The sequence below is a fragment of the Elephas maximus genome, chromosome 2 (genome assembly GCF_024166365.1).
Source record: "Elephas maximus indicus isolate mEleMax1 chromosome 2, mEleMax1 primary haplotype, whole genome shotgun sequence".
NCBI classification, from domain to species: Eukaryota; Metazoa; Chordata; class Mammalia; order Proboscidea; family Elephantidae; genus Elephas; species Elephas maximus.
Window position 1 is genome coordinate 229,601,237 of NC_064820.1, and position 21,504 is coordinate 229,622,740.

At 42.5% G+C, this 21,504-nt stretch overlaps 1 protein-coding gene across 10 annotated transcripts in view; it reads left to right on the forward strand.

Annotated features, from left to right (window-relative positions):
* ADARB1 (adenosine deaminase RNA specific B1) overlaps positions 1 to 21,504 on the forward strand; it is a 215,279-nt gene that overhangs the window by 4,213 nt on the left and 189,562 nt on the right. For 4 of the 10 annotated variants that reach the window (XM_049875036.1, XM_049875039.1, XM_049875037.1 and 1 more), the window contains exon 2: positions 3,616 to 3,835. The exons of 1 other annotated variant lie outside the window; for it this stretch is intronic. The gene's annotated coding sequence lies outside the window, so the exon portion shown is untranslated. Of the gene's footprint in view, positions 1 to 3,615; positions 3,836 to 5,718; positions 5,829 to 21,504 lie in introns of all 10 variants that reach the window. 5 more of the 10 variants (XM_049875040.1, XM_049875041.1, XM_049875042.1 and 2 more) reach the window with 2 other exon arrangements.

The window sequence follows — 21,504 nt, forward strand, 5'->3', positions numbered from 1 at the left end:
ACGGCTGGGGGCGTGGGATGGGGTGGGGTGGGGGCCAGTGCCAGGAAATGAGAGTGGAGAGGGCTGGAGGGCTGGTCTCCTTGGATCATAGAGGCTGTGGTGAGGAACTTAGATTGTACTCTTAATGTGATGGGAGGCCTGAGTTTCCTTTTAAAAAATTGACTTCAGAGGGTTTTGAACAAGGGAATACGGTCTGATTTATCTTTACAAAAAATCGCTCCGGCTGCTGTGCCACGTAGCTAAGGCTTATTAGGAGCTCGTGATGTGCCTGGCCCATGCTAAGCCCTTTACATCTATTGATTAATCAGAACAATTATTCTGCAAGTTTTGATGCTTCCTTGATTAATTTAATTCTCATAACAGTCATGAGGGTAGATACTATTATTCCCCATGTTACATTTGGGGGCACAGTCTCAGAGAGGCCAAATAAGTGCTTTGCCAGGGTCGTGCAGTGAGTGCAAAGGTAGGGCATGGCCCTTTCTCCTGTGCCGCTACAGGTCCCCCTCCTCTCCTGGGTACGGGAGCAGCAGCAGGGCCCTGAATTGGGAGTCTAGTGTGGGGTCCAGGTGAGCCGCATGGGCCTTGGACCTGGGCCAACCTGGGCGGCAGCAGTGAGATCACCTTGGGGTTACTGCACTCTAGCATTTGTGAGATGCCCTTGTTTGTAAGCTGCGTCATTGTTTTTTTTTGTACCACTAACAAAGGGAAAGTGTTGCCAGTTAACAATGACACAATGCTTTCTTACCACTCAGTTAGCTTAAACTCCTTACAAGAGCTCTTAAACTTTAACATAGACTTTTACACTCTTATTGCTCTTATGCTTTACTAAAAAAGGAAAATGCATGTGAAATAAAGTAAAGCCTTCACGTTTAGAATCCAATTTTTCTAATTCAGCTTTGGATTGGGCCTATCTACTGTGACCCCCCCCCCCGCCACAATATGGCTCTCTGTCGTCTCACGGGGGTCTTGGGGTGAGGCAGCACCTGAAGCTGCACTGCTGTTGTCTCAGGGGTTTTCACTCCAGGCTGCTGACAACTATTCAGCAAGCTTTGATGCTTTCTTGATCTTACTAGAAAGTGTTAAGGTTCCCTGAAACAATTTGCTGACCGTTGCGTGGAAGGGTTGGGTTGTCCATTCCGCCTCCAAGACGAACAATTGACTTTGAGTGGCTGGAGCAAGAATAATTACTTGCTTATAAAAAAAAGCTCAACTCTCGCTGCCAACAGCATTGTGAGATACCATCAGTTTTAAGATTTCAGAGTTGTTAAGATGCAGAAATAATGTGCGTCTTGGAGTTGATGAACTATTGTGTGGTTTGCTGGGGGCCCCAGCAGGATTTGCCAGTAGATTTGCTCTGAGAGAGCGCATCCAACAATGATCCCAGGTTGGTTGATGGGCACCGTTTATCAAGTGGGAACGTTTGTGGGAAGAGCAGGTACTTGGGGTGAAGATCAGGACTTTGGTGTTGGACACGTGAAGTTGGAGACACCTCTTGGGCAGCAGCTTAGCTTAGCAGTTCCACCCACAGACAGCACCTAGCCAGCGCCTTGGGTTTTTGTTCCCCCATTTACTAGATGTATGATCTTGAGCAAGTTTTTTTATTTTTCTGTACTTTAGCTTTCTCATACATAAATTAGGAAGAATGATAGTGGCTTATCTCAAAGGGTTGTTGTGCCCATAAACTGAGCTAATGCAAAGTGCCTAAAATAGGCCTTGTTTCACATTTGCATATTTTAGTCATTGGTTATCTAAGTAGGTATTTTTGCATAGGGACTGTAGGTAAATCCAAGTTCTGGGTCAAGAAGAAGTTAGGGTCAGATAGGTAAATTTGGGGGTAATTTACATATTGCTGGTGTTTGAAACCACAGGGTGAGTAGTGAGTGCTGACAGAGAGGAGGAGCAGGCTGAGGACACTGAGCCCTGGGGATCAGGCAAGGGGTCCACCAGAAGAGAAGGGTCTAGCAGTGCCCATTGAAAAGGGGTCCCTTAAACAGGGAGGAAGCCAGGAGAGTTTAGTGTCCTGGAATCCAAGTAAAAAAGTGGTGCAAGGCTGAGAAAGTGGTCAGTTACTTTTCGTTCTGGGATTTGATAGGAGGTAGGTTTAGGTGCCCTTGGTGAGCTGTTTCTGGAGCGGTGGGGAGGAGAGGATGGGGGAGTGGAGAGCATTAAGCAGTAAGTAGAGAGAATTCTTTGGAGAACGGATTTTGTTGAAAGGGGAGCAGGTAAGGAAGTGTTTGCTGGAGGGGGGGTGTGGGCTCAAGGAAGCTTTCTGTTTTATTTTAATTAAAAAAAAATTATAGCATGTTTATGAGCCAGTAGGACCAGTCCAGGAGAGAGGGGAGAAATCTGCAACATGTCAGGAGAGAGGATGATGGCAGAAGCCAGGTCCTTGAGAAGGAGAAGCTGTGGCTTGAGCATGCAGAATTCATCCCAGGCCGTAGGAGGGCAGGCTTGGGAGCACAGCCATCCCACAAGGAGGGGATCCCACAGTCTTTAAGCAGGAGGAGCCTCAATTCACTTCAATTTTTTTTCTTTTAAAGACTGCTGCCCTTTTGAGGGGAGGGTGTAAGAAAATATGATTTTGTCCCCAGTGCAGAAAAGTAGGGACAGTGCTCTAGGGCTTTAGGAGCATTAGCTGCCTTGGGGCAACCTTACAGAACTGATATCTGGGAAAATGGCATTTTTCTTTATTAAAAAAACAAAAAAAATGAACACATTTAGATGTCTGTAAATGTATCATTAACTTAACTGGAAATCAGCACCTTTATCCACCAAACTGTACCACTTAGGGGACAAGCAAGACCGGGCTCCTGATTGGTGCCTTATTTGTGTCTTAAAGATCTAGAGGGAAATACCAGGCTCCCTCTCCCCCTAGGAAGGCAGGTGTTGGAAGTTGTGCTCTGCTCTCTTGGGATGTCGCCATGGGATGGTTTGGAGAAGGTGGGTGTTCCTCCTTCATTCTGAGTGGTCAGGTGAAGATCCAGTGCTCTTTCTGTGGCTTTATTCAGACTGCCAGTGTGGTGAGGCTGCAGTTTTCCAGCACTGATGCTATGGGAGCCAGACCTGCTGGATCTGCATGAAGGGATGTGTCAAGTGCAAAATGTACTAGACAGTTGCCTGGGTAGTGGAATAGCTTCCCAAAGCCCATGGAGGGTGATGGGGGTTTTGTGGCTCCTGGGACTTATGGTGGCATCTTGTGCTGCTCCTTGGGGAGGAGGGCATCAGTGTGAGGCCATGATTGGCCAAGGCAGGGAATGGTGATGTCCCGTTTCCCTCACCCCCACCCCTTTCCTGCGGCTTTACCATTCATGGCTTCCGGCCTGTGGATGCCCAGGCTCATTCAGGGCACCAGTATTTGTTTAAATGAAGTTGCCTCTTGGATTAGTAATACATCTCACCTACCCAGAATTTGGTTTGTGCTGTTTGTGGTCACTCGATTTTTTTGGGTTTGGAGTTTTGAAATACCGAGCCTCTCAGTTGCTTGCCCAGCGGGATGACAAGCGAGGCAACATTTCACGGCCTCCTGGCGTTCCCTCTGTTCTCGTTCTTGGTGCTGGGGAGAACAGTTCCCCCTGCCCTGGAAACGTTCACTTCACTCTCTCTTTCCATTGGCAGGTTTTCCCCAATGCCTTCCCAGTGTGGGTCATCGCGTGTGGACGCCATGGTGAGTGACGATGATAAAGCCTCTGTGGCTCTGTGAGCTAGCCTTCCAGCGGAGGGGACTAATGACGGTCACAAAGACACATCTCACACCTTGACATCGTTCTGTATATCTGAGTGACAGAGGGAAACCAGGGCCCAGGCAGACAGCACCCAAGGGGAGTGCCAGCTTGAGGTATGGTGTTCTCAATAAAAGGTATTTACGCTGAGGCTGAAAGAGAGGGGAGAAGGACGGTCCAGTGGAGGGAGCAGCTGCCCACGCTCCTTCTTGGTGGGGGAGGAGGGGAGGCCAGCAGCCTGTGTCAGTGATTATGGGGAGGGCAGTGGAAGGTAAGGCTGGAGAGGTCTCGGGCCCACTGGAGAGGTGAGGGTCTTGCGGACCATGGGGCAGAGCCAAGGAATTGTTGGAGTGTTTTAAGTAAGGGACTGAAGTGTTGTGACTTGTCTTGGGAAGAACACTTCTGTAGCCTGTGGGGAGTGGGCTAACGGGGGGCCTGGTAGAAGGTCCAGATGGACCGAGGTGGCAGGCTGGAGAAAAGAGAGCAATGCGAGTATCTCTTGGTTGTGGGATGGTGGATTTGGTGATGGGCTGGGCCTAGAAGATGAGGGCAAGGGAGGGATCAAGATAGGCTCTGAGGGGAAGATTCTTCATTTGTATCTGTAATTTTGTTCTAGATTCTGCTTGCATCTGCAAATTCCTTTCCCTCTAGTATGTGATGTACAGAATATTTACATGTACTTATGTACGATCTATAATGAAGGATGTAACGTATCATTTGTAAAACACACAAATAAGTTGTGTGCCGTCGAGTTGATTCCAACTTATAGCGACGCTATATGACAGAGTAGAACTGCCCCATAGGGTTTCCTGGGCTGTAATCTTTATGGGAGCAAGATTGCGGAGCCGCTGGTGGGTTTGAACCGCCAAATTTCTGATTAGCAGCCAAATATTAACCATTGCACCACCAGGTCTCCTTCGCAGAGAAGGATGCGTGTTTAAAATTGGATTAGGCAGAACTGGCACTGATTGGTGTCCTTGTACTTGTACCAGTTATTCCTCGAAACAGCCTTATGTAGGAGGTTTGTTACCCTATTTTTTAGATCAGGAAACTGATGTTTAGAGGTTTGGTAACTCCTGGGAAAGCTGGATAATAGTAGCTAATGTTTATTAAGATTTTACTGTGTGTCAGACATGGTAAACAGAGTTTAATCTGATACAATCCTCACAGTGATTTGAGGTTACTGTTAGGAAGAGCTGTCATGATCCCCTTGTATGGATGAGCACACGCCTGCCTGGGTCACCTGAGCAGCCTCTGGACAGACCTATTCCCTCTGGTCTCCTTCCATTGCAGCTCCACTAGCAGCCAGACTGACCTCTTGGTTTAAGCTGGGATGTGTCTGCTGTTCAGACCCTGTGGCTGCTCCTGTCTCAGAGGACAAGACAGTGTCCTCCCGGCGTCTCCAGCTCTCTACGCCCTGGTCCCTGGTCCCCTCTCAGGCCCCCTCCTACTGTCCCCATCCACCCTGCAGGCTCATTCCTGTGCTCAGGGCCTTGGCTCCAGCGGTCCGTGGCACTTCCCCCGATGAGGTGGCCAGCCCTCCAGCCATTCTCCTGTGCTCTCTCACCTCCTGGCACACAGCGTGCTATCTTACATCCATTTCCGTTGTCTGTGCCCACATTCGTTCCACACGCAACGTGCTCGGCAGGAACAGAAATCTCAGGAAGGCAGCATCATCCTCGTTTTGGTCCCTGAGGTAGCTATCCTAAGGGCTCTGAGTAATGCATAAAAACCAAAAAAACCAAACCCAGTGCTGTCGAGTCGGTTCTGACTGATAGTGACCCTAAAGGACAGAGTAGAACTGCCCCATAGGGCTTCCAAGGAACATCTGGTGGATTCGAACTGCTGACATCTTGGTTAGCAGCTGTAGCTCTTAACCATTATGTCACCAGGGTTTCCGAATAATGCATAGCATTTAGTTAAAAAAAAACAGACAAACAAACAAACAAAAGCCTTTTGCTGTTGAGTTGACTCCAGTTTATGGTGACGTGTGTTACAGAGAAGAACTGAGCCCCACGGGGTTTTCTTGGCTGACACCTTCACAGAAGTAGGTTTGCCAGGCCTTTCTTCTGCAGGGCCACCGGATGGGTTCGAACCGCCAACCTTCAGGTTAGTAGTTGAGTGCAAACCATTCGTGCCACCCAGGGCCCTAAAGCAAACATGTTGCTGTTGAGTCGATTCTGACTCATGGTGACCAGTATTTGTTGAATGAATGAATATGTTTTTATTACTTACTGTGTAGGTTTTTTTTTATGTAGGTAGTAAGTGATAGAAACAGAATTTGAGTCTAAATTTGTCTGCCTCTTAAAGTGTGTGTTTTCTGTCTTACCGTACTGCCCCACCCCCAGTGTTCCTATTGTGCTTGGTGAATCAGTCATATCTTTATGCCCCATATGTCTGTATTATCTCCAGATTCCCATGCTTTTCTCTGCAGGGTGGAAACATTTACAAAACATTCAAAATTGTTAGAAAACCAAAAAGTGCATTATAGTAAATTAATCTGTTGAAAACAGGGAGTCCATATCCTGAAAACATAACTCTGTCCTGTCAACATTATTTTAACCCCTTTTCGGCAATGTGTAATTGGGATCTGTTCTCTTAAGCAACAATAGTGTCTTAATAAAGAAATAATAGTTATAGCAATATCTTGATGAAAATGAGAGTACTTTGGATAATTCTGGGAGGTTTCAGAAAAAAGGAACCAAATTAAGCGAAACACATACACCTACTCCTCACTTACCAACTGTCTCTAGTTATCTGACGTTTTGCGTTTACGACAATAGTAAAAAACCAGCTATCTGACTATTTTGCGCATAAATGACATATGTCTGGCAGTAAAGAACGCCAGGGTGTGAGGCGAGGGTAATACTGGCTGTGATGGTTAAGGTTATGTGTCAGCTTGGCTGGGCCGTGATTCTCAGTGGTTTGGCAGTTATATAATGATGTGATTTGGCAGTTATGTAATGATGTAGTCATCCTCCATTTTGTGATCTGATGTGGTCATCCTCTGTTTTCACATAATGCTGACTTTTGCATAACGACCTGGTCTTTGGAACCTAACCATGTCAATAAGTGAGCAGTGGGTGTATGTGATCCAACTGAGGAGGCTTGACAGATTTAAAAATCAGAGAAAGTGGGGTTTATAAGCTGTACAGTGGAGGAACAAAAAGAAAAGTGTATCAGAATTTAGGAAATTGGGGATTTGATACCAGCCCTGTGTCTGAAATGGATGGTCAGTTAACATTTTGTCTTTGCCGCAGGTTCCTTGAGGATAAAACAAGGGAGGTTGAATTGGTGATTTCTAAGGTTCATTCCATTTCTTGGAGACTGTTTTAAGTAGGTGGTTTGAAGGGTCATTCATGCAGTTGTTGAACAAACACTTCTTATAGAACCTTTGTGTAGAAGTAGATGATGATGCCCTATTTCACTTCCATGGCTGCTTAAGATCCACAGGAGATAGAGCTCGGCAAAAAAGCATCCTTCCCCCACCCTCTTTACTTGGTACCTGCTGAGAGGTAAGGTGTAGGGAAAGGGGGGTGGGTCATGGGAGTGGACCAGGGCTAGGACCAGGTCTCAGAGGCAGGACCTAGGGAGCTGGAGTAATGGATTTTAACTCCATGAGAAAATGCAGCACTGCAGAGAATTGGAGGTGATCACCTTCTGTATTTTCTTTGTTTTAGGGGACTCTCTGTGTTAGCTGTCCTGGATTAAATTGAGCGAGCATTGTCCTTTAGCTCTTCAAATCTAGAGCTTATCATAACTGACTAAAAATAATTCAACAATAGTTAATATTTGGAGTCGTGGGTGGTGCACATGATGAACACACTCAGCTGCTAACCAAAAGGTTGGAGATTTGAGTCCACCCAGGGGCACCTCAGAAGAAAGGCCTGGCAGTCTACTTCCGGAAGATCACAACCACTGAAAACCTTTTGGAGCACAGTTCCACTCTGTCACGTGTGGGGTTGCTAGGAGTTATAATCGTCTCGATGGCAACTGGTTAACTGGTTGTTAATATTTAATTGGCCCTCTTGTTCTAAATCATGAAGTTAGAAATGAAAGTTGTTAACGTGTATACATCAGTCATGCTGGAGAGGACGTTTGAGAGTCGCCTTGTATTCTCGTGTCCTTACTTATGGGCAGTGCTCATGCATTTATTTATTTATTTTTTTTAATTTTTATTTTTGGTTAAGAACAGTATGGTGCAAATTCTTTACCTTGCTGAGTATTAACTTACTCTAGGTGAGTTGGTTTCCTTGAGAAAAAGAATTTGTTCAAGGATATAAGGTAGCCTCTTGTGGTCTGTGCGAGGATCTGAGCATCAGGCTTGGCAACAGGTCATGAACCACGCCTGGTGCCCTGTGGGACCAGGCCCTCTGCCAGCTGGTGCCTTCTAGAAATAATGCCCGAAGTCTCAGTGTCTTCCTTTTCAGGAATAGAGTCTACAGGGCACCTGCTTTCTCAGATTGCTGCCTTTCAGGATGAGGTCCTGTGTGGGTGCGTCAGGTTGGTGGAGCCTGTTTCTTGGGTGCATCCTGGCTGCGTGAGAGACAGGGAGATCAGGCTCTGGTTCCAGCTTAAGGAGGAGTGACTCAGCTCAGGGGACTTGCCCAGATATAGACCATAGATTCAGAAGACGCTGGGTGACCGTGGCTCTGACTGTGACCCTCCGTGAATGGTGGGGCACGTGTAGTACTGATCTTCTACGTACTTTATAGGTTCAGGCTGAAGTCAGTCTTCGTCAAATTGGGGTGGTAGTTTCGAGAACCATGCTTTGGCCACAGTTTAAATAGCAATGATTTGACTCTTAATATCTATTCTATCCTAGAGAATAATCGAAGTTAATTATGTTAAATGTGTACTAATTAGCCTTGATCATTTTGAATATATTCCTTTTCAGAATAGATTGTTGTATGTCGCCAAGTTGATTCCGACTCATAGCAACTATATAGGACAAAAAAAGAATTGTCCCATTGAGTTTCCAAGGCTGTAATCTTTATGGAAACAGACTGCCATTATCTCACTCCTACTAAGTGGCTGGTGGGTTTGAACCACTGACCTTTTGGTTAACAGCCGAGCTCTTAACCACTGTGCCACCAGGGTTCCTTGCACAAGCAATGAATAGTGAGTAATTATTTCCTGCAGGCAGAAAACTAGTTTGGGAAGTTGAAGCTGAAAATCCTTAATTCAGAAAGACCTGGGACTCAGGAACGAATCCTAGAATTTCAGAGCTGCAATAATTTGAGAACAGGTTTACCCCGTATTTTACTATCACTGAAAACCTATAGAGAAAAATCACTTGGATCAGGTTTTCAGCTGGTGTTTGGATGTGCCAAGACTAAAACTTCTGTTTCAAGTCTCCTAACTAATTGTCTTTTGAGTATGTGGTAGTACTACCCAGTAATACAAACAAAACAAAAACAAACCCATTGCCATCAAGTCAATTCTGACTCATAGTGACCCTGTAGGACAGAGTAGAACTGCCCCTTAGGGTTTCCGAGGAGCGACTGGTGGATTCAAACTGTTGACCTTTTGGTTAGCAGCTGAGGTCTTAACCATTGTGCCACCAGGGCTCCTACATAGTAATAGAAAACCAAGGAGCGGGGGAACCAAACCCATTGCATCAAGTCGATTCCGACTCATAGGGATCCTATAGGACAGAGTGGAACTGCCTGATAGGGTTTCCAAGGAGCGCCTGGTGGATTCAAACTGCCGACCTTTTGGTTAGCAGCTATACCCCTTAACCACTATGCCACCATGGTTTCCTACCCAGTAATAGAGCAGGGTTAAAATCTATACCTTCTGACTTCTAGGTTTTCCCCCTTCTTCTTATCTTTTCGATGGCATGTGGTAGATGCTTCTCACCCACAGATGAATGAATGATGTATTTGATCATTCCACAATGAAGATTTCTACTTATTTTTTTTCCTCTAATGAAACTGTGTGAGGGAATTGATTATCTTCCATAGGAAAAGCAGGTATTTGAGGTAATGAGTAAATCTAGAAGGTATTACTGAACATAGAGCATCTTTTCTGGGCTCTTGTGTAGGATAAACATATTCAGTCTCCTGCTTGGTTCGCTTTATATGTGTGCATTTATCGATATAAATTGACCTCTGAGCACTGCTTTTGCTGTGTCCCGGAGGTTTTGATAGGAAGTGTTTTCATTCTCGTTGCATTCTATGAATTTCCTTACTCCCTCCTTAATGTCTTCTATAACCCAGTCTTTTTTCAGCAGGGTATTTGTTCAGTTTCCAAATATTTGATTTCTTTTCCCTAATTTTTTTTGTTATTGATTTCCACTTTTATGGCCTTATGGTCTGAGAAGATGCTTTGTAATATTTCGATGTTTTGGATTCTGCAAAGGTTTGTTTTATGACCTAATATGTGGTCTATTCTAGAGAATGTTCCATGTGCGCTAGAAAAAAAAGTATACTTTGCAGCAGTTGGGTGGAGAGTTCTGTATAAGTCAATGAGGTCAAGTTGGTCGATTGTGGCAATTAGGTCTTCCTTGTCTCTATCGAGCTTCTTACTGGATGTCCTGTCCTCTGAAAGTGGTGTGTTGAAGTCTCCTACTATAATTGTGGAGGTGTCTGTTTCACTTTTCAGTTCTGTTAAAGTTTGTTTTATGTATCTTGCAGCCCTGTCATTGGGTGCATAAATATTTAATATGGTTATATCTTCCTGGTCAATTGTCCCTTTAATCATTATGTAGTGTCCTTCTTTATCCTTTGTGGTGGATTTAACTTTAAAGTCTATTTTGTCAGAAATTAATATTGCTACTCCTGCTCTTTTTTGCTTATTGTTTGCTTGATACATTTTTTTCCATCCTTTGAGTTTTAGTTTGTGTCTCTAAGTCTAAGGTGTGTCTCTCGTAGGCAGCATGTAGATGGATCGTGTTTCTTTATCCAGTCTGAGACTCTCTGTCTCTTTATTGGTGCATTTAGTCCATTTCCATTCAGCGTAATTATAGATAAGTATGTGTTTAGTGCTGTCATTTTGATGCCTTTTTATGTGTGTTGTTGACAATTTCATTTTTCCACTTACTTTTTTGTGCTGAGATGTTTTTCTTTGTATTGGTTCCCTTTAAATTCTACCACACCATCATAAAAATCATGCACTTCTTAAAAATCAATTAAATAGCCATGCTTTAAATTGACTGCCTGTTATCTATACGGCCCTTGGTTAGCTGTAAGTCGTGCTGGCCTTAAAAGCAAGCTGGGAAGAGGAGGTTAGAAAGTTAAATAATGCAAAAGGTAGCTCAGGGCATGATTTATTTGTCCTGGCATTGGAAGCCAGTGAGTTTTGTGTTGCAAGAAGATGTGTCTGTTTGCAGTTAATCCTCATTCTGCCTCCGTCATAGCAGCCTCTGATCTGTTTTCTCTCTCTCCAAAATTTGCCTTTTGCGGGCATTTCATATAAACGCGATCATGTAGTGTGTAGTCTTTTGCGCCTGGCTCTTTTCACTTAATGTTTTTGAGGTTCACGCATGTTGTAGAACGTGTCAGTGGTTTGTTCTCTTTAGTGTTAGTTGTGCAGATATAGCACATCTTGTTTATCCATTCACCAGTTGATGGGCGTTTGGATTGTCTCTGCCCTTCGGCTGATACGAATGTTACTGCTTGAACATTCACGAACACATCTTTGTGCGGACATGTGTTTTCATTTCTCTTGAAGAGTCCATAGGAGCTTTTGACGTGAGGCGTAAGATGAAAACATTTCTTTGTGACGTTGGTAACTCTGGAGAAGACTGTTTGTTGGATTTCCAATGGCTTGCTCCTGAGGTATCTGTGATGTGGCTTGAACATCTTGAAGAGTGTGACCGGGAAGTATTATGGCTATCAATGTCGGGGTAGGCCAGTAGGGTCTGTAAAGATGACTGACCTGTGGTGTACATTATCAGGCCCCCAACAGGTGAACTCTTTCCCAGTATTTGATTTTTTTTCCCATTCATCAGAGAAAAAAACCAGTGAAGTACCGTTGGGCATATTAAACACCACATTCAGCCTCACAAAACTGCAAGGGCACTTTTTGAACCAAAAATTCTACTTCTAGGAACCTACACTGAAGATACACCTCCAACAATATGAAAGTAAGTGCGCACCGAGTCATCCTGCCTCAGCACTGTTCGTAACTGCAAAATACGGGTGACAGCCTGAACACCCGTACACAGCAGAGGCCTCAGCACTGTTCGTAACTGCAAAATACAGCCTGAACACCCGTACGCAGCAGAGGGCTGAATAAACCTTGGTGCGGTCACACCAAGTACTGTGTGCAGCGGGAAAGCGCTTCCCAAATTCATTTGTGGTGGTTTTCAGGCTGTGCTGGAAAGGAACAGAGTGAAGGCGTGCAAGGGTCAGGTATGGCACACTCATGTGAGGAGGAGGGGGTATAAGAAAATGCATTCGTATCCGTACATTGTGTGGAGAGTTACAGGAAGGATAGCTGAAGCTAAGGAGATGGGCTGCTATGGAGGGTGAGTGGGTGCTGGGTGGAAAGGAAAGGGGACTAGATACGGGGTAGTAGGGGTAGGGGAGCGACAGTTCTCTTAGTACGCCTTTTTTTATAGCCCCCCACTCTTGGAACACCAGCAGTGTTTCATGTACCTCAAAGCAAAATAAATAATTAACATCAACAAGCATGTGGGGGGACCCGAAATGGAATACAAACAGAAACAAATGATCCCTCTGGGTTACAAAGCGATAACACAGCCCCAGTAAAGGGGCCACTAAAGAAAAGGTTCAGCTTTATTTTGGAAAACATTATCTGGACTGGATTCTGTAAGGCTAAAGAGAACAGGAGCTGCACAGAATCCTCTAGTTGTGAATTTGTTTCTCCTGAGGGTACGGGTTAGAGTCTGAAACTGTGTTTACATTCCCCCTACCAAATCCACTGCCTTTGAGTCAGTTCTGACGCACAGCGACCCTGTAGGACAGAGTGTAACTGCCCTATAGGGTTTCCAAGGCTGTAAATCTTTACGGAAGCAGACTGCCACATCTTTCTTCCATGGAGCAGCTGGTGGGTTCGAACCACCGACTTTTCGGTTAGCAGCTGAGTGCTTTAACCACTGTGCCACCAGGGCTCCTCATGTGTACATTAGGATTGAACAAATAAGTAAATACACAGTGAGTAATGAGAGCCAGGTTTCTCACTGTCTCTAAGGAAGAGGTTAAAAACAAGGAGAGGTCGAAGGGAACAGGAACCCGGTGGTGTTGGATTGGAACCCAAGCTATCAATGTGAATCCATGGTTTTTAATATATGTATATTCAGAGATAGATTCAGAGTTAAATGTAGGCATGTATATAGCATGAATTAGCGTACATACATACGTAAATACATGCAAAACTCCTAGCGTTGTCTGTCGAGAAGGCCTGTAAGCAGCAACACCCCTGTAGCAACGAGCACCCCTAAATACCATTCCACAGTAACAGGAAGCCGGACTCCTTGGAGAAGATGGGCCTGGAACATCTGGTTGTGCCAGAAAGTAAGAGCGTGCTCAGAAGAGGATGAGGCTTGCTGGAAGGACACAGGAGTCAACCAAGGAGCTCCCAATGGCCAAAGCTGGAACAAACTGAGCAACAAAATAAATAATGATAGTATTGGTTTATAATCTGTAGAATGAAAGATTCATGAGTACATACTGAGGTAAATAAGTAAATAAATGGCAGAAAAGGGGTAGCTGTCCCTTATAGAATTCCATGAATAAATGTAGAAAGGGAGAGGAAAGTAAAACTCACCATGAGGCAAATACCGCAGTTGTAGTTACTTCAGGCAAAATCTATGGGCAGATGCTAAATTTCGTAGGTAAAGCTTCGAGGAGAAACAGGATATTTGCAAAGCCTCAAAGTATCTTTTTTTTCCCCAAGTTATTTATTTATTCAAAAGGGAAAAATGGTAACCATAGAGTGGAGAAACCCAGCAGACACCACCTACCCAGGCGGTCAAGGTTAGCATCACCTATGATAAGATGTATCATATCACCTACTTCCTGCGGTGACACACATTCCCAGTCTCAGTCTCATTGTGAGGAAATACCAGACAAACCCCAATTGAGGGACATTCTGTAAAAACCTGACCAGTATTCTTCAAAGGTGTCAAAGTCATGAAAAATAAGGAAAAACTGAGAAACGGTTCCAGCTTGGAGGACACTGAGGAGACACAACAACTAAGTACAGTGTGGGGTCCTGGATGAAATCTGGAACAAAAAGATGGCAGTGGAAAACTGGTGGAGTTCAAATAAGACCTGAAGTTTAGTCAACAGTATTGTACTAATGGAAGCCCCGGTGGCGCAGTGGTTAAGAGCCTGGCTGCTAACCAGAAGATCGGCAGTTCAGATCCGCCAGCCACTCCTTGGAAACCCTGGGGCAGTTCTACTCTGTCCTATAGGGTCGCTAGAAGTCAGAATTGACTTGATGGCAGCCAGGTTTTTTTTTTTTTTTAATTGTAGCAATGTTTATTTTTTAATTTTTGTCATCGTTCTGTGATTTTGTAAGATGTTTAACATCAGGGGAAGGCTAGACGGGAACTCTAGTATTCTTTAGTTTTTCTTTAAGTTAAAATCTCAAAATGAAAAGTTGAAGAAGGCACATGACAGAACGTGAAGTATCTGTGGAGTTGATGGTGACCCAGAGGAGGGTAGGAGCGCGCTGCCTGTGTCCCCCTGTTTGTAATGTACTGCTGTCAGTTCTCCCTCTGAGGGAGTATTGGAGTTATTTCAATGAGAAATCATACATTCTTTCTGGAAACTCTTGTTACTTCTCCCGCTCCACTGTAGAACATTCTGGAGATGTACTTCCCACCCTGTGGCAAGGAGGGGCATAGCTCTGTCAAAGACGGGCCCATCAGAATGACATTTGAGTGGGGGAGGGGTCCTTTCCCAAGCCACAGGGAAGAGCTGCTGTTTCCAGGAGGTGAAGCCCTCCTGGGTAGACCAGAGTACCAGGTGCCACTATATTGAGGTCAGTTTTAGAGCCTCTGGTATCTCATATGTGTGCAAATGTTTTCCTAGTTTGACTTTGGACGTCTGTTAATTTTTTTTCCAAAGAGAAATTTAAAAATTTTATATAGTGAAATTTATCAGTCTTTTGTTTTATGGGTTTTGAGTCCTGTGTAAGAGCATTTTCTCTGCCTCAGTAGTCATATTCTTTAATTTCTTCTAGTACTTTTTTTAAAGATAATTTTTATTGTGCTTTAAGTGAAAGTTTACAAATCAAGTCAGTCTCTCACACAAAAACCCATATACATCTTGCTACACACTCCCAGTTACTCTCCCCCTAATGAGACAGCCCGCTCTCTCCCTCCACTCTCTCTTTTCGTGTCCATTTTGCCAGCTTCTAACCCCCTCCACCCTCTCATCTCCCCTCCAGGCAGGAGATGCCAACATAGTCTCAAGTGTCCACGTGATCCAAGAAGCTCACTCCTCACCAGCATCCCTCTCCAACCCATTGTCCAGTCCAATCCATGTCTGAAGAGTTGGCTTTGGGAATGGTTCCTGTCCTGGGGCAACAGAAGGTCTGGGAACCATGACTACCGGGGTCCTTCTGGTCTCCTGCACACCATTAAGTCTGGTCTTAGGAGAATTTGGGGTCTGCATCCCACTGCTCTCCTTCTCCCTCAGGGGTTCTCTGTTGTGTTCCCTGTCAGGGCAGTCATCGGTTGTGGCCGGGCATCATCTAGTTCTTCTGGTCTCAGGCTGATGTAGTCTCTGGCTTATGTGGCCCTTTCTGTCTCTTGGGCTCATAATTACCTTGTGTCCTTGGTGTTCTTCATTCTCCTTTGATCCAAGTGGGCTGAGATCGATTGATGCATCTTAGATGGCTGCTTGCTAGCATTTAAGACCCCAGATGCCACTCTTCAAAGTGGGATGCAGAATGTTTTGTTAATAGATTTTATTATGCCAGTTGACTTAGATGTCCCCTGAAACCATGGTCCCCAGACCCCTGCCCCTGCTACGCTGGCCTTCGAAGCATTCAGTTTATTCAGGAAACTTCTTAGCTTTTGGTTTAGTCCAACTGTGCTGACCTCCCCTGTATTGTGTGCTGTCTTTCCCTTCACCTAAAGTAGTTCTTATCTACTATCTGATTAGTGGATACCCCTCTCCCACCCTCCCTCCCTCCTCCCTCTCCTAACCACAAAGGAATGTTTTCGTCTCAGTTTAAAGTATTTCTCAAGTTTTTATAATGGTGGTCTTATACAGTATTTGTCCTTTTGCAACTGACTAGTTTCACTCAGCATAATGCCTTCCAGGTTCCTCCATGTTATGAAATGTTTCACAGATTCCTCACTGTTCGTTATCAATGCGTAGTATTCCATTGTGTGAATATACCATAATTTATTTATCCATTCATCCGTTGATGGGCACCTTGGTTGCTTCCATCTTTTTGCTATTGTAAACAGTGCTGTAGTAAACATGGGTGTGCATATTTCTGATCGTGTAAAGGCTCTTATTTCTCTAGGATATATTCCAAGCAGTGGGATTGCTGGATCGTATGGTAGTTCTATTTCTAACTTTTTAAGGAAGCACCAAATCGATTTCGAAAGTGGTTGTACCATTTGACATTCCCACCAGCAGTGTAGAATTGTTCCAGTCTCTCCACAGCCTCTCCAACATTTATTATTTTGTGTTTTTTGGATAAATGCCAGGCTTGTTGGAGTGAGATGAAATCTCATTGTAGTTTTGATCTGCATTTCTCTAATGGCTAATGATCGTGAACATTTCCTCATATATCTGTTAGCTACATGAATGTCTTCGTTAGTGAAGTGTCTATTCATATCTTTTGCCCATTTTTTATTTGTCTTTTTGCAGTATCATGTAGATTTTAGAGATCAGGTGCTGATCAGAAATGTCATAGCTAAAAACTTTTTCCCAGTCTGTACGTAGTCTTTTTACTCTTTTGGTGAAGTCTTTGGATGAGCATAGGTGTTTGATATTTAGGAGCTCCCAGTTATCTAGTTTTTCTTCTGCGTTCTTAATAGTGTTTTGAACACTGTTTATGCCATGTATTAGGCCTCCTAACGTTGTCCCTATTTTTTCTTCCATGATCTTTATCGTTTTAGATTTTATATTTAGGTCTTTGATCCATTTTGAGTTAGTTTTTGTGCATGGAGTAAAGTATGGGTTTTGTTTCATTTTTTTGCAGATAGATATCCAGTTATGCCAGCACCATTTGTTAAAAAGACTGTCTTTTCCCCATTTAACTGTTTTGGGGCCTTTGTCAACTATCAACTGCTCATATGGGGATGGATTTATGTCTGGATTCTCAATTCTGTTCCATTGGTCCATGTATTTGTTGTTGTACCAGTACCAGGCTGTTTTGACTACTGTGGCGGTATAATAGGTTCTAAAATCAGCTAAAGTAAGGCCTCCCACTTTGTTCTTTTTCAGTAATGCCTTATTTATCCAGGGCCTCTTTCCCTCCCGTATGAAATTGGTGATTTGTTTCTCCATCTCATTAAAGAATGTCTTCAGGATTTGGATCAGAATTGCATTAAATGTATAGATCGCTTTTGGTAGAATAGACGTTTTTATAATGTTAAGTCTTCCTATCCATGAGCAAGGTATGTTCTTCCACTTATGTAAGTCTCTTTTGGTTTCTTGCAGAAGTGTACTGTAGTGTTCTTTGTATAAGTCTTTTACATCTCTGGTAAGATTTATTCCTAAATATTTTATCTTCTTGGGGGCTACTGTAAACGGCATTGATTTGGTGATTTCCTCTTCCATGTTCTTTTTGTTGGTGTAGAGGAATCCAACTGATTTTTGTATGTTTATTTTGTATCCTAATACTCTGCTGAACTCTTCTATTAGTTTCAGTAGTTTTCTGGAGGATTCCTTAGGGTTTTCTGTGTATAAGATCATGTCATCTGCAAATAGAGATACTTTTACTTCTTCCTTGCCAATCTGGATGCCTTTTATTTCTTTATCTAGCCTAATTGGTCTGGCTAGGACTTCCAGCACAATGTTGAATAAGAGCGGTGATAAAGGGCATCCTTGTCTGGTACTCCATCTCAATGGGAATGTTTTCAGGCTCTCTCCATTTAGGGTGATTTTGGCTGTTGGTGTTGTATAAATGCCCTTTATTATGTTGAGAAATTTTCCTTCTATTCCTATTTTACTGAGAGTTTTTATCATGAATGAGTGTTGAAGTTTGTCAAATGCCTTTTCTGTATCAATTGATAAAATCATGTGATTCTTGTCTTTTGTTTTATTTATGTGGTGGGTTACATTAATTGTTTTTCTAATGATGAACCATCCCTGCATACCTGGTATGAATCCCACTTGGTCATGGTGAATTATTTTTTTGATATGTTGTTGAGTTCTATTGGCTAGAATTTTGTTGAGGATTTTTGCATCTACACTCATGAGGGATATAGGTCTCTAAATTTCTTTTTTTCTGATGCCTTTACCTGGTTTTGGTATCAGGGATATGGTGGCTTCATAGAATGAGTTTGGTAGTATTCCATCCTTTTCTATGCTCTGAAATACCTTGAGTAGTAGTGGTGTTAACTCTTCTCTGAAAGTTTGGTAGAACTCTGCTGTGAAGCCGTCTGGACCAGGGCTTTTTTGTGTTGGGAGTTTTTTGATTACCTTTTCAATCTCTTCTTTTGTTATGGGTCTGTTTAGTTGTTTTACCTCTGTTTGTGTTAGTTTAGGTAGGTAGTGTGTTTCTAGGAATTCATCCATTTCTTCTAGGTTTTCAAATTTGTTTGAGTATAGTTTTTCATAGTAATCTGATATGATTGTTTAAATTGCCGTTGGGTCTGTTGTAATATTGCCCATCTCATTTCTTGTTTGGGTTATTTGCTTCCTCTCCTGTTTTTCTTTTGTCAGTTTGGCCAATGGTTTATCAATTTTGCTGATTTTTTTCAAAAAACCAGCTTTTGCTCTTGTTAATTCTTTCAGTTGTTTTTCTGTTTTCTATTTAGTTCAGCTCTAATTTTTATTATTTGTTTTCTTCTGGTGCCTATGGGTTTCTTTTGTTGGTCTCTTTCTATTTGTTCAAGTTGTAGGGATAATTCTTTGATTTTGGCCCTTTCTTCTTTTTGGATGTGTGCATTTATTGATATAAATTGGCCTCTGAGCACCGCTTTTGCTGTGTCCCAAAGGTTCTGATAGGAAGTGTTTTCATTCTCATTGGATCCTATGAATTTCTTTATTCCATCCTTAATGTCTTCTATAACCCAGTCTTTTTTGAGCAGGGTATTGTTCAGTTTCCAAATATTTGATTTCTTTTCCCTGCTTTTCCTGTTATTGATTTCCACTTTTATGGCCTTAAGGTCTGGGAAGGTGCTTTGTAATATTTTGATGTTTTGGATTCTGCTAAGGCTTGCTTTATGACCTAATATGTGGTCTATTTTAGAGAATGTTCCATGTGTACTAGAAAAGTAAGTATACTTGGTTGCTCTTGGGCGGAGTGTTCTGTATATGTCTACGAGATCAAGTTGGTTGATTGTGGCATTTAGATCTTCCGTGTCTTTATTGAGCTTCTTTCTGGATGTCCTGTCCTTCACCGAAAGTGGTGTGTTGAAGTCTCCTAGTATTATTGTGGAGCTGTCTATCTCACTTTTCAATGCTGATAAAGTTTGTTTTATGTATCTTGCAGCCCTGTCATTGGGTGCATAAATATTTAATATGGTTATATCTTCCTGGTGTATTGTCCCTTTAATCATTATATAGTGTCCTTCCTTATCCTTTTTGATGGATTTAACTTCAAAGTCTATTTTGTCAGAAATTAATATTGCCACTTCTGCTCTTTTTTGATTGTTGTTTGCTTGATATATTTTTTTCCATCCTTTGAGTTTTTGTTTGTTTATGTCTCTGAGTCTAAGGTGTGTTTCTTGTAGGCAACATATAGATGGGTCTTGTTTTTTAATCCATTCTGCCACTCTCTGTCTCTTTATTGGTCTTTTAGTCCATTTACATTCAGGGTAATTATGGATAGGTATGAATTTAGTGCTATCATTTTGATGTCTTTTTTTGTGTGTTGATGAGTTCTTTTTCCCACTTGATTTTATGTGCTGAGTAGATTTTCTTTATATATTGTCCTTTCCTCCTATTTGTTGTTGTTGATTTTGTTTCTGCTGAGTTTGTATTTTTCCCTTGTATTTTATTTTGATGAGTAGGATAGTTTGTCTCCTTTGTGGTTACCTTATTATTTACCCCTATTGTTCTAAATTTGTAACTAACTTTTATTTCTTTGTATCTTCATATCTTCCTCTGCATATGGAAGGTGTATGATTACATTTCTTAGTCCCTCTTTACTTTTTTAATATTATCATCTTTTATATAACATCGCCATTACCCTGTGTTGGGCTTTTTTTTTTTTTTTTAATCTTGCTTTTTTTTTTTTTTTTTTGGATTTCCCTGTCTGGGCTGACTTCTGGTTGTTCTGCCCAGTGTTCTAGTCTTGGGTCGATACCTGATAGTACTGATTTTCTAACCAAAGAACTCCCTTTAGTATTTCTTGTAGTTTTGATTTGGTTTTTATGAATTCCCTCAACTTGTGTTTATTTGGAAATGTTATTTAAGAGACAGTTTTGATGGATATATGATTCTTGGCAGGCAATTTTTTTCCTTCAGTTTTTTAAGTATGTCATCCCATTGCCTTCTTGCCTGCATGGTTTCTGCCGAGTAGTCCGAGCTTATTCTTATTGGCTCTCCCTTGTAGGTGACTTTTCATTTATCCCTTGCTGCTCTTATAATTGTCTCTTTATCTTTGGTTTTGGCAAGCTTGATTATAATATGTCTTGGTGACTTTCTTTTAAGATCTACCTTATGTGGAGTTCAATGAGCATCTTGGATAGATATCGTCTCATGTTTCACAATATCAGGGAAGTTTTCTGCCAACAAATCCTCAAGAATTTTCTCTGTATTTTCTGTTATTCCTCCCTGTTCTGGTACTCCAATCACTCGTAGGTTATTTCTTGATAGAGTCCCACATGATTCTTAAGGTTTCTTCATTTTTTTAAATTCTTTTTTCTGATTTTTCTTCAAATATGTTAGTCTCAAGTGATTTATCTTCGAGTTCAGAAATTCTACCTTCTACTTGCTTGGTTCTGCTCCTCTGACTTTCTATTGAGTTATCTAATTCTGTAATTTTTATTGTTAATCTCCTGAATTTCTGATTGCTGTCTGTTTATGGATTTTTGCAGCTTATTAAACTTTTCATTATGTTGTTGAATAACTTTTCTGATTTCTTCAGTTGCTTTATCTGTGTGTTCCTTGGCTTGTTCTGCATATTGCCTCATTTCCTTCCTGATGTCTTGAAGGGTTCTGTATATTAAACTTTTGTATTCTGCATCTAGTAATTCCAGGAATGCACTTTCATGTAAAAGATCCCTGGATTCTTTGTTTTGAGAGCCTTCCGAGGTGATCATGGCCTGTTTCTTTATGTGGCTTGATATTGACTATTGTCTCTGAGTCATCTATAAGTTATTGTATTAGTTTATGCTTGCTTACTGTGTTGTAACTGCTTGTTTTGTTTTGGTATACCCCTATGGGTTGCTTGAGTGAACTATCTTGATTATTTTCGCCTTTGGAGCTCTGCTGTCCTGTCCCCAGCTGGCTAGAGCTGTTATCAGGTATATCAGTCTAGGAGTCCATTCAGTTTTCTTGTGTCAATGAAGCTCAGGTTTCCAGGCAGTTGATATCAAGTGTGTGGTACAGGCTCTGTCATACAGTCTTAGAGGGGTGGGGTAATTAGTGTATATACTGGTATCTGATTGCAGCGGGGAGTCACGCTCTGAACAAGGCAGGGGTCTAAGAACCCACCCCCAAGTGTCTCTGAGGAA